General features: G+C 35.3%; 2 long non-coding RNA genes across 2 annotated transcripts; one reads left to right on the top strand and one right to left on the bottom strand.

The window, feature by feature from the left end:
- The first annotated feature begins 737 nt into the window (after positions 1 to 737).
- Positions 738 to 1,283, top strand: LOC141342414 (uncharacterized). The gene is made up of 3 exons (XR_012356687.1): positions 738 to 873; positions 978 to 1,101; positions 1,192 to 1,283. It is a non-coding gene; the product is annotated as an uncharacterized lncRNA (long non-coding RNA).
- A 4,815-nt stretch (positions 1,284 to 6,098) lies between these two features.
- LOC141342535 (uncharacterized) lies at positions 6,099 to 8,802 on the bottom strand. Its single transcript, XR_012356689.1, has 3 exons — positions 8,699 to 8,802; positions 8,540 to 8,583; positions 6,099 to 6,259 (listed from the first exon to the last, which is right to left on the bottom strand). It is a non-coding gene; the product is annotated as an uncharacterized lncRNA (long non-coding RNA).
- Between the last annotated feature and the right edge of the window lie 5,428 nt (positions 8,803 to 14,230).

Raw genomic sequence — 14,230 nt, 5'->3', positions numbered from 1 at the left:
GTTGTTTTCCTTACTTCTAATAGACTGGCAAGATCTTCACAGACAGTTTTCAGAAGTTTTTTTGAGTGGGAGGCTGTGCAATATGAGGTGGACAAAATCTGCAAGGAAGAGCCCTTCATCTGTCCTGCGTGCACCCCAGATATGCTGGCAGTTTCAGTAGATGGAAACCGCAAGCATTACCGTTTCAAGAATGCAGCTAGGTACTCCAAACTGTGTATAATGTCACACTGTTGAAACAATATTAATAAGAAAAAATAGCTCTTTAATGTGCACCAAGTAAAATTATATTACAGCTACAACAGATTATAAGTATTGTTGTTTTTTTTTTGTTTGTTTTTTTTAGATCTAAGGAACAGGCCATCTTTGAAGACGTCTTTATAGCTAAGGATGAAGATGTGACAAGATTTGTGGACTATATTCACAAGACATCCAAATATGTAAAATCGTAGATGATAAGACTACATACAAAAATGCATTTATCTCCTACTCAAGAGTTTGTTTAGAAGAGTCTTATTTTTCTTCAACCATTTTCCATATTATAGGTAGAGGTGGAAGAGGTGTTTGTGGAGGGGTGTGGTCAGCAGCCAGAGAGACGTCCTAAAGATCTGCCAGCAAGGTAGATGAGGAGGGACTGGAGCTTGCTGTGTGTCGGCATGGAGTGCTGCTCTGTTTTTGAAAATTTTTGCATATCCCCTGTACCTACAAGAAAAGCTGGCCAGTAGACATATCACTTTTTTTTGTATGGATATGACCTGCAAATATTGGCCCTACCTCCAAAGAGTTGCAAAAAGCTGCCCAGAGCTCCAGCACCTTCTTAACATGAAGCCCTTCCTTTCAGTATTCCATGCCAAAGCCCATGATTTTAAATGCGAGGTAGGTGAACTTTGCTATGTGATTATCAAAACTGGGCATCTGCAAATGAATGTAAAAACTTTCTCAGCATTATTTACATAATTTTTTTTATTACTACTAATTAGGTGAAATGGAGTGGGGCGTATCAGGATGGGGCTGGTTTAACACTAGGGGAGGAGGTGGAACAGTGCAACTGCAATGCTTTTCTCTCTAGGATTGCAGTGACCACAAAACACATGTTTAAAGCAGGTAAAATGACCACATACAGTACTTCACTAGTTACATCATTACATAATAAGTAGGGGGAATATAGTAATATGATATTTTCTGTGTTTCCAGGACGCACAGACATGCTGACTCTCATGGCCATGCGCTGGAATCAGCAAAAGTTTGACAATTTGGCCACTGCACTGACCCGTCGATATCAGAAGGTAATGACATCAGTGGAATTTGTTTTAGATGTTCAGTAATGTATGTTTTTAGTGTTTGAAGCTGTGCATTAAACATTTGGTTCTTGGTTTTATACTAGCTGTGATTATTTGTCATTGCAGACCACAAAAGCTCTACAAAGCCAGTTCAAAACTTAGTGATGGCAGTGATAGAGAGCCAATTGGAAAGATTGGGTCAATGATGTAAAGGAGTGGGCAGACGGTGAGGAAATGGCCAGTATTTATATATTTCTAGTAATAGGTTTAGTCCTGAATAATTGTAATTGTTACTGTTATTGTAATTTTGTCCCATATATTTTTTCTCAGCAACAACAAAAACCCCAGATGATGTTGATGCCTTGGCCAGCCGAATTGAGGTGCTGGTGGCAAGTATCAAGAGGCGTTCCCAGCATTTCTATAAAGATACAGATGGCAACAAAGGTCGTGCCAGGATCCGCCACAAGATCAAGGAGGAGAAGGGGATTCTGACATCAGTTGTAGAGAAATACAACAGAATGGTTCCAAACACAGACACTCTGTGCTTAGAAACCATTTTGTCTGGTGAGACAGCTTGGCCATGGCAGCTGCCACACAGTGGTATGTACACAATTCGTATACATACACATTTTTACACTTACACACATTACCCACAATGCCTTCAATGTCAGTTTGCATCCCCATATGACATGCGTTTTTCTCATGCATTCTAGACTCTGTCAACCTAAGGACAAAAAGAAAGGCATTCGACATCATCATGTCAGTAAGGCGACTTCAGGAGGAGCAGAAGATTCTTGCAGAGATGGACCACCAGTGGAAATATCTTCCAACTCGTGCTGAGACCCTCAGAGAACTGTCCTGCTTGTTTGCCTGCGAGACACTGAAAAGTATGTATTTGTAATATATGGCACAAACATAAGCATAAGCATAGGGTTGCCCCCGACCAAATATTGTCCTGGAAAATTGTAAGATCCAGTCCCAGGTGGAGTAGCCTAGTAATGAAAACATATTTTATTGTACCGTAAGTGGCTGTAGCTGTATTAGCCATCATTACACTTTGCCCAAATCTATCTCCAATTGGTAGCTGAAAGTTGGCAATCTTGTACTTTCAGTTTAGCAATTTTGAATTTCCTGCCCCACATATGTAATTACTATCTAATAATTACTGGGACCAACCGTGTCATCCATTAGATCTGTCCATGAGTGTCACTTTTTTCTGCAACTACACAGCCAATCCAATTTAGTCCAACTATGACTTTTCTAACAGACTAACATTTTTGCGTCACTATTAGGCGGCAGCCCTAATAAACATACACAACAATGATGACTGTTTTCAAAAATTTCTTAATGTTATTTTGTTATATTTTTCTTTCAAGATTCGCAATGTGGCCTAAGTGAAGAGGGTTTGAAAGGTCTGCAGAGCATCATCCACAGAAAGCTGCGTAAAATCAGAGAGATGCGGGTGCAAGCAACAGACTGTTACCTGCAAGTTTTGTCTGGAGCAGAGAACTTCTTAAGCAAATCGTCAACTGATGACTATGCCAGTGACTTCGAAATTTCTGGTGACGAACTGTAATCAACAAAAAACAAAACTGTCCCCCCCCCCCCCCCCCCCTTTTTTTTTCTTGACAGTGGCCTAGACCTTAAACCCTGAATCTAACGAGTGTAATAAAATATGCTTTTCATCACCTTATAAAGTGTATTCTCTTTTTTTTATTACATACATGGAAATGTATGCCTGTACAACTGGTCAGTGGTGGAAATTAAGTGCATTATTGTAAGGCTTAGTACTCTATTGTATAGTAAGCTATATTACTAAGTATTGTAAAGTATAGATTTGAGGTACTTGCTCTCTCGATGATTTGTTTATTTTCATGCCACTTTTTAGTTGTACTAGGCTGCAGTTAAAAGAAAAAAAAACGTTTTACTGAACTTGACAGCACATGAAGAGCTTATAAAATATTACATTTTGGCATAAATAAAACTACTCAGTAGTTCATACTTACAGTATAAGTACAGCCGAAACAAGTAGTCAATTGGCAAAAAAAATATTTGGCAACTAATTTGTTGATCATAAGTTGATCACGTTTGTTGATCATTTTAATGTAAAAACAGTACATAATTCCAGCTTAGAAAATTGCATTTTTTAAATTTTTAGTTGCTTGACATGTTTAACCACGTTGAGCTTTGAACTGTTCACAGGATGTGTAATGGTATTCTTTTTGGGTAATGTGTAATTCCCACTATTTTCATAATACTTACAAACCAAATCAGTTGAGCAGTGAAGAAAATAATTAGCAGACTAACTCATATTGAAAATAATCATTAGATACAGTAGATATCCACAAAATAGTTCAGAATGAGCTCCACCTTAATCAACTACAAGACTAAATAATCATGAGTTTTATGAGTAATAATGAAGTCAAGTCACCTTTATTTATATAGTGCTTTTAACAATACAGATTGTGTCAAAGAAACTGCACAGTATTCAAACAGGACAATAGTGTGTAAGTAACGCATTATTGTAAACAATCAATTTCCAGTTAAAGACAGTTCATCAATGAATTCAGTGATATCATCATACAGTTCAGTTCAAATAGTATACGATATCGCTGGAAAGTAAATATGATTCACAGGGGAAAATGGAATTTTAGGTCTTTAGCCCTGGGCTGAGACAAAACAACTATGCCCACATATGCCTGTGTCCTAGTGTAGGGTGCTGTACAACAATTGAAACTTGTTTATGGAATAAGCAGATTATAGGGACATCGACAAGCAAGACAAAGAAAACCATTATGACAAGGAGGAATCATTATTTCCCAACATTAAATGCAAGTTCATCCAAAATCATTTTGCTAAAGGAAAAAAGAAAAGAAAGAAAGAATGAAAGATATACAGAAATAATAAACATGTTGCCTAGACATGTTACTTTAAAATATTTGTGTAAATTTTTACTGTATTTCTGTATTCTGTCTTCAGAGTCTCACAGTACCATCAAAACCTAACACAAGCATGTTGTAAATATAGAAAGGGGCAGAAATAAAAAAATGTTTAGGCATAAATGTGACAACACAGTTTGTTGTCCATGGTAAAGGGAGTACATCTGTACAGGTTTTATTGCCCTTCCACCCACAGGGGACCAGTAGAGCCTCCTGGTAGAGTAACAAAACTGCACATTTCAAATGGATGTAACTTAAAGTCCGATTAACATATCAAAGAGAAAATCAGCAGGACAGCTAATTATGCTGTGTTTAATATATAATGTTGGAAACAGTTTTTTCACATATACAGAAAGTTTGTAAAAAAGCGTTTTAAAAAGTGTTCTTAGTAAAATACCAAATTTCAACTTGGCTGTCAAATATATCATAAAAGCTTGCACAATAAACATATTTAGATATAACTTTATTCATTGAATATAGTATTTACTTAATTTAATTACTAAAAGATTTTTAAACTACATTACCCATAAGCCTTTTACACTCTATCGATGGGACGGGAAAACATGGCGCTGTATATTGTAGTTCATTAAAGTTTGTACTTACGCTGTAGGGTTAGGGTTAGGATCTCGGTAAATGGGTAATTTCTTGCAACACAGCAATGCCTCATTGTTCAGTGACAGTATTACTTAAGTCATAATGACAGTAAAACGTAGTTTACAAAATGAAGCACCTTGTATTTTGGCTTAAAAGTTAGTCCAGCCATAGCTTGTCAAAATCCACGTCACACTTACTTCCAAATATGGTAATTACAGGATCTTCCGGCTGAAGGTGGGTTATAACCACTGATCTATAATAGAGATCATTATATAGATCAGTGGTTATAACCATATAACAGAAGGGCAGTAAAATATTTATTTCTTCTCATTAAAAATAAAATTTCAGTTATTGATTCCTATCTGTGTGTTACCTGATGTAGATTAGATTATTGATTAGTTAAGTGAATCTTTTTCCCAAAGCAAGGGTCTATTTCCATGGTATGAACCAGAGGGTAACTAATTTTGACAGCTGTATACTGTATGAATATATATATATATATATATATATATATATATATATATATATATATATATATAAGCAGAAATTAGACGTTTTGAAATGGTTTAGTATTTATTCCTCATACAGTACACAACAGTGAATATATATATCAATATGTAGTCAATATATATATATATATATATATATATATATATATATACTGCTCAAAAAAATAAAAGGAACTCTTTGAGTTAAATTGTGTTCCCTTTATTTTTTTTTAGCAGTATATATATATATACACACACACACACACACACACACACACACACACACACAAACAAACACATCCACACAGATGTACTTATTTCCCGAAAATGTATCAATAGGTCAAAATCTAAATGTAGTGCTTTGTACAGTATCCTCTCTCAGCTAGATACTTGAAATTAAATATAAAAAAATAACAGTTCAGTATAAAATTGTATGAAAATAAGGGCAATCAGTTTTACTGAAATATAACAATTTAAAAAAGCATTCTTAATAATAAACTTATTCTATTTTAGGCTACACGAAAATAAATATGTAAATGGGAAATATGTAACACTAAATATATTACTACATTTATGTTGTATTTTTTCATGCTTGGCATAACAGACAGTTCATGTAAACTTACCTATACCAAAACTGCACTGCACAAATCTTTAAAAATAATGTCTTTAAAATAATGTAGAAACAACATATTTGTAGCATGTCCTCTCCACGTTACACTACCTGGCTGTAACGCCGTTCACAACAAATGCAAAAGATGTTTAAAACAACAACTTTTTAAAAAATACTAGAAGAGAGTATGCACTGTGCAAACAACTTTAATGGAGAACAGCAAGCAAAACAAAACAAGAACAACAACGACAAAACAGTTGAAGTTCTCAAAGCTGGTTGGGGTGTGGAGTCTCGGTCAAAAAATGTTGGAACTCCCTGGCAGGCTCCCATGTGTCATCCCAAGTTTTGCCACTGTAAAATATCAAAAGTGCACATATATCATTAGAAGACAGGACAAAAATCAAGATCATTGACACTGGTGGATTAGCTAGAAAGGGCTTTGACTTGCAGAATGCTGACTACGTTTTAAAATTTCAGCATGTTTTCATGTTTTATTACAAGTAGACCTGGCAGTTCTACAGACTCAGGGATCAGGAGTGACTGCATCTTGCTTCCACTGCCATTCATCATTGTTCTCCTCTTCTTCATATTCAGTACTGCTCTTATTTTCTCACTTCCCTAATCTTCCTAATGCATTTTATCACCACTACTGTCACTGTTTCCATCTTCATTGCTCAAAAATATGATGCAAATCACATGTAGAACAGCATTCTCCATCCAAGTTTAGTGTTTCAGATGCTGACAAATTATTTTATGCATGCATGATTCCCCTATTAAAAAAGTAATAGACTTAAAATGCATTTATTTTACACTAAGTATAGTTCAAATCTATTAACATATTTACTGACATATCGCTCAAAACTTACTGATATAAAAAAATAATTACATTTTACATGGAATACTACTTGTGGACAAAGCACATTTCTTAATATTAATCAAAAATTTAATGTTTAATGTCACTATTGATGAGAATTGTATGATAATGATTAAAGTGTACACAACATTTACTTGCAATAGTTGCACTTTAGCACAGTCAAATATATCCAAGTATATCTTTAGTTGGACTTCAGTACTACTTCTGCATTAAGTATTAAGCATTAAATTGTTCCAATTTAATAGGCTTCAAATATACCAGGTTGGTATACTAAAAGTACAATTACAGAGTATATTTTATTAAGTAAATAATAAGTAAATTTATTTGTAGTATACTTAGCATGTAAATAAATATATTGCAAATATATTTTAGCATATTTATTTTTCACTAAGGTCACGTCTACTGTAAAACATTACTGGTAATGTCCATGGTCAATGTCCTGCTCAATAAATAGGCTTTAGCTAGTTGTGTATGTATAGTAGCAGCTTGAGTACTTGACTAGAAATTAAAAATGTTATCACATCAGCTAGCTCCATTTTATTTTTAATACACTGGCTGACTGTCAACTATTTTTAAAATTGTATGAATTAGAAAGCACTGAATTGTCCAGCTTCCACAATCCATTGTGTCCACTTCTAATTCATAAATTCTCGGCTCTTTTTAATAACTAGATATCTAAATTGACACAAGGAGGTAGATCTTTCTCCTATCTGTATCCAAAATAATGGAATATTCTTTAAAGAACTTGATATTTAGTCACACTTTAGTTTTTATTCCAGACAACTGACCATTGCCCATGTCCTAGCAAAACCTTGTATCAGTTTTTTTACAGACTACCTCAGAGGATGATTTCCTGCCAGGATCAATTACATGACTAGGGAGCTTTCTCTTGCCACAGACATCAATAAAATGAACTTCCATGTTGTTCTGAGAATTAAATTGAGTTTAACAGAGTTATCTAATTACATAATTTATGTTGGAAAATAAATGCTGATGTTATATTTGATGTTATATTTGAACATTCAAGGAGTTGGGGGGAAAATAAATAAAGGAGAGATGGCGTTAAGAAGAGCTCGTCCATGTCTGAGGGTTTTACTTTATTAATCTTTTAGTTTACGCAGAATTAAAGCACCGAAATCACCCATACCCTTGTGAAAAAAGTACATTTTGTGTATTTGTATTGTATTTCTAGTTGCAACAGTACATTGCAAATATACTAGCAAAAAGTGTACTAATTTTAAATATAAAAAAGTATATTACCACAATGCTTTTACTTAATTATTATTATTAATAAGTATTATTATTGTAAAAATAAGTCAATAATAATAATTGTAATTTAGTATATTTCCTTAAAAATAATATATTTATGGTTTCAAGCATGCAATTATCTTACACAGGCATATACTTAAAGTGTACTAATTATACTTAAAGTTGTCTCAATTTAGCACATAAAAGTACACTAAATACACTTAAAGTTATGCTTTACTACAACTTAATTACAATTAAAATATATTTAGCACAAAATTAGTATGTCGAAAATAGCACACTTCAAATTAACTAATCATTAATACACTAAAGGTATACTGACAATTAGTATGGCTGCAAGTATACTTAGCATATTTTTTTTCACTAGGGTAAACAAGTAAGCAGAACACTGCTTTCAAGAGACCATTTGAGCATTGCTAACATCATATTGGTCATGGAATAGACTACTTAGCATTGCAATGAAATTAAATAGTTAATAAAACACAACTTACCACACAGCGCAAGACAACCAGTGGACTTTCAATTCTGCTTTTCCCTACACACACACACAAAGTAATAATTATTTTAGCTGTTTAAGCAATCACTGAATTGTTATCTTTAAAGGCCAGAGTCACTGAGACAAACATGCAGCTTAATAAAAGACATTTTACCTCATTCATTCTTTCCCCAGTTATTTTATCGAATAGGAAGATCTTCTGCCTACTACATTTCCGGCAACCTGAATGATTAAAAGACAAGGAAAGTTTATTAAGCAACGAATGTCAAGCTTTGTAGTTGAATCTCCAGTTAATAGTTATCATTTTACTTGTGAGGTGAACTGTGGTCCCACTTTGTCCCTGCTTATTGTCAATCAAGTAAAATATACTGTGCTGGGTTTCCAAAAGCCATCCTAGCTTAAGGGGGTCATCACAAGCCCAATTTTCACAAGTTCATATGATTTTTCTTTAGGGTCTTAATGAAAAGTCTCTAATATACTTTGATTAAAAATTCTCAATAGTAGTGTAAAAAAAAAAAAAAACCTTTTACCTTGTCAAAATCAGCTCTGCAAAATGTCAACTCATTTTACTGCAAGGTCCAAATAATACTTACATTTGCTGTGGGTGAAGCTGTAACAGGAACAATTTGCACAAACATAGACGCAAATGATAGGAGTCGGATATTACTTTTAAAAATTAAACATACCACTGGGTGGATTTTCATCATTGTAGGCTTGTTGTGTTCACAAACTACCAACACACATTAATGTTCAAACAACATGAAAAAGTTGGTTTTGCATCCGATGACCCCTTCAAAATAGTGATTGACATTAACCACAGCCCTTGGATGCTGGCCACTTAAACACAGTTAAACAACTTAACCAACCAAAAACAAAAACAACCAACCAAATAAATCTAATTTACCTGAAGTCAACTTTAATAGTGTGGATTAAGGTTTACCACTGAAAAAAAAAACTTACTTTTTCTTCTCTTCTTCACATATGGCCCCTCCTGACTCAAGGACTGGGAGATGGAAGAAGCAGCAGGTGGAGGACAAGACTGTGGAAGGGAGAGATCAGTGGTCATAAGACATAGAGAAGAGACAGAGGTGGCAGAAGGGGCTGGTGTCGTCCTTTTCTTCCTGTGTCGCAAAGACTTAGAACATGGCAGTGGAGGTGAAGGAGGAGAAGAGTATGGAGGAAGAACAACAGTAGAGGAGGAAGGAGAGAGAGAAGTGGGAGAGTGTGGGAAAGAGAGAGGAACCAGGTCGAGTACAAATACAGTCTCGGACTCCTTTGTGAGACTGTCCGACTGCTCCACGGTGAGGCTCTCCGGCTGCTCCACGGTGAGGCTCTCCGGCTGCTCCACGGTGAGGCTCTCCGACTGCTCCACAACGGAACCGTTGCACTGCTCCTGACTGGGGCTGTTGTGCTGCTCTGCTATGGGGATGTCATTGTACATATATTTTAAATAATAATTATTATTTTTGAACAAAAATCTTGCTCTTACCCTTAGTCAAGATAAATTCGTAAGCCCTTCGCATCTTCTCCAAAAAATTTCTTGTGACAGGAGTGGGGTGCAGATGGGTTATTATGTCTGCAACCCACTTATTAGATTTTTTTTTTATCTTGTTTTCCTATAAATAAAATGGGCTTGTAACCCACTGCCTCAAGTTTCCGCACCTGAAATGAACAAAAGCAGTTACTACACATTAGTTAAACCCACTGAAATATTAGATACATTAGTACTGTATAAAGCAATTTTATTTTAAGGTCATTTAATGAAGTGCAATGTTAGAAAATGAGCCTTAATCTGTTTTGTAAAGATTATTTGAGAAAAAGCATTACCACATCTTGTATTTTATATGATCAAAGTTCAATTTCAGATAAGGCCAGAGGTACTCTTTCAGTTTCTAACATTGCCAACATGACTGAGTCATTATGTGACAGAGAACACAACTTATTGTTTCTCTTTAACACAATTTAAAGATAAAGATAGAGTCTTCCTTAAATATAAAGGCCACATCACACTGGTACTAGTCTATGATATGTGACAAATATGTGCTTACAGTTACACTTCAAATAACACTTATGAAAAATTAGCTTTTTTTTACTTACTGCAATACGGGCAGAATCAATTATGCGGCCAACATTTCTGCTTTTCATAACAGATTTCCCCCACTCGCTGTCCAGTGACACCACTTTTTCTTTTAATTTTTGTTTATTGGACAGACTTCCAAAGCAGACATAGCAGGTTTTCCTGCTTGCCTGATTGGGAGTCTGGCAAGATGGGCAGGGCCTAAATTTGGGCCTTGTCATAACTTAAACAAAAAAAACTAAAATAATATACAGCAGAAATAAACAAAACAAACAAACAAAAAAAAACAGACAGACTAAGACCTATTGAGAGGAACAGAATAATGGACAGATACAGATGTAAAGAGAGAGAGAGAGAGAGAGAGAGAGAGAGAGAGAGGGACAGCAATCTACAGACAGACAAGTTAAAAAGACAGACGTGGCTCTTAAAAGTGCCTTTGGTTTGTGTGTGTGTGTGTGTGTGTGTGTGTGTGTGTCTGTGTGTGGGTCGTGTTAAATAAAGGAGAAGTGAGAAGCTGGTAAATGTGAAGGACCTGGTAAGAGAAAAAAAATCAGAATTCAGAATTTCTTACAATTTTACCAGTTATTTTTTCATCAGTGTTGGCAGATTAGGCAGTTTTTGACTGGTTTTGAGTTGTACTACATGGGATAAAATGGGCTTGGACAGGTGAAATTTTGAAAACTCTGTTATGCCAAATGACAGACATGGAAAACAGTTTACAATGTCGAAACAAAGTAGCCTTCTTTAGAGAGGAACACTTAATTTGCTTTATTATGACATATTAAATAATTGTGATAAGCCACAGTATTGTCGTAGCTATGAATACATTTGTATTGTGTACCATTGTTAAGATTTGTGTTTTTACTATATAATTTTGTGTGGATTTCTAACAATTACTGGAAAACAAACCAATCTGGCAACACTGTTCCTCATCTCAACATTTATAATTGGCTGAAGTGTTGTAAGCTACTGTAATATGAAAACACATAATAAAAATCATGCAATCTCCTATCATATTACCTTGCATTATTATATGTGGAAAAAAATAAACAAACTTGAATTTAATTAGCTAACTTACTAGCATACTACACATATGGTGCAGCTAATTATATTTTTATAATGTCTGCTGTCATTTACTGCATCACGAAACTACTACCTTGCACTTCTAAAGGTTCTAAACACAACTTCTTGACCTGAAACTGACTTTTTGTACCGAAAATGTAAGAAATTGTTCACATCTACTTACCGAGTGGAAAATCGCAATGGATCTTGGGATCGCGCCATACAATGACGTCAGCTCCACAGATTGATTGATTTATTAATAAATAAATAAAAATACAATATAAATAATCAATCAATCAACCAACCAATAAACAAACAAACAAATAATTAAATAATAATGATTATTATTATTAATCGCATTGCGCTGATTAATCATTGATTAACCAAACAAAATCACAGCACATTACATACAGTACGCTTATCAATATCAATAAACCTCCGATAAAAACTAGAAACCACCTAAAGTGCTTAGGATACTGGTGTTGCTCGCGCTATGGAGCGTTGTTAAAGTCACCGCTGAACGCTGTTTCACAGACAGTACTTTGATATCAGACAGCATTTATTTTATTTTAAAATAAAATAAAAATCAGTTGACGAGCTAAATAAATATGACCTTGTGGCCGCCAACTGACTAGCCCTGCCATAACTTATTTATTCTTTTTTTTATTCCTATTTATCGTGGTTACGACCCGTGCTTAATATACCTAACACGTCAAATTTCAACGCCTCAGGCTCCGGTACAGATTCTATAGGGAATCCCTGCACGTCTAAATGTGACGCTGAAGGGGTACCCTGTTCGTCAATAAGTGACGCCGAGGGTTCCTGATCAAGCGTCAATATATGACGAGTTGGGAGTGAGACCATCCATCCATCCATCCACCGATAGCAGCGTCCATAGCAACCAAAACGTTGCAGTTTCACATTATTCTGGCGAGATCTGAAAAATCTTCACAACAACGAGCAAGCGAGTGATTGTGTACATTGACTGAGTGAATATTATGAAAATAATATATATATTTCTCGCTAGAAATGTAATCAAAACTTATTATTATGCAGAAACTAATTCTAAATATTGAGTTTTTCACTAAAAATGAGAGAAATGTCCGCCATGTTTTTTGTTCTCACGGTTGGAATCTTGAAAGTCACGTGACTTGGACGTAAAACAATAGGAAAAGAATAGGCAAAAAAACGTAACAGTCATACAATTCAAGGGCCGTTATTGTAACCCCTCTACGTTTTGCACTTTGGACCAACGTAGTCAGGGTACGTTTTTATATGAGACTGGGTTGTATTTGGCATGTGTGGGTGTTTGTGATGCTGATTTTAGTTACATTATTCCACCATTAAATGGCGGCAAGAAACTGTTTATATGAGTGAGTCTGCAGTAAACAAAAAGACTTTTATATTAAATAGGACTAAAATGAGGTTGTAAACAAGGAAATTATTTTTACTGTCAACAACACCTTGTAAGAAGCAGTGACAAATGCACTGAGCGGCTGTCATCGGAAATCGCCTTAACAGATGAAAGGATAGTACGACAAAGATATTGCTTTCTTCAGTTGACATTCAAACTAATGTTTTATTGTGAATATGAGATTGAGCTGAAGAATGAATGCTGTATCAGATGCAGGTAATCACACTCGCTCAGTCCATCTCGCTCTCATAATACTCTACTCCACATAATTCAGTGAGCTTTTAATGCAGTAATACAATAAGCTTTCAGTGAAGCAACTCAATGTTCCTTTATTACTAGTTCTAAAGTGACATTTTTGAATTAGTAACAGAGGCTTGGGCTCAGTTTTTAAACTGTCGAACTGAGATTTGAATCCATAGTGGAAAAAAGTAGTTCACACAAAAGAGGTTTTTTAAAGACACTCCATTGTTGTTTCTTATGTATTTGCACACTTGTGCTGTCAAACTGTTGAATAAACGCATTATCACACTCGTAGCCATGCGATATGGCTGTATATCGGCACATTGTGATTACCTAAGGCACTAGACCGTTGTGCCAACATACAGTCATATTGCACGGCCACTTGTGTGATATTGCCCATATATGGTTAAATTCTGTGTAATTATGTGCAATTAGTACTGTCTGCAACCTAAATTTCATGCATTTAATGTTATTCCCTTGCATATTTTAGTTTTGATTATTCCTTCATTCAGTCTTCCTCTGACCCCCTCCATGAATCCTAAAGATCTGTTGTATCAGCTCTGGCCTTCACTATGCCTATGTGAGCCCTTCTGCAGATGGTTTTATAAATAGCCTCAGGTCCATCTATTTAGACTGTGGAACACATCAGCACCTTTATGTGTCCCCTCTTTGCACCCTGTATCTCTCTCCCTGTTCATGTTCTATGCCATCTTGACTTTCCCTCACACCACCTCGTCATCTCGCTGATGAAACATTGTGATCTGTCCTTCTCCGGTTCGGTGCAAGGCATTAATTTCACATGCAGGTCAATGACAACTGGTTAAATTAAATGTGCTCCCTCACAGGAATTAATGCAATCTGTATTGAGGTATTCTTATAGTAGATGACAAGGT

This window comes from Garra rufa, chromosome 9 (genome assembly GCF_049309525.1).
Source record: "Garra rufa chromosome 9, GarRuf1.0, whole genome shotgun sequence".
In the NCBI taxonomy this organism is placed as follows: Eukaryota; Metazoa; Chordata; class Actinopteri; order Cypriniformes; family Cyprinidae; genus Garra; species Garra rufa.
This window is presented reverse-complemented; position numbering and strand designations above follow the sequence as displayed.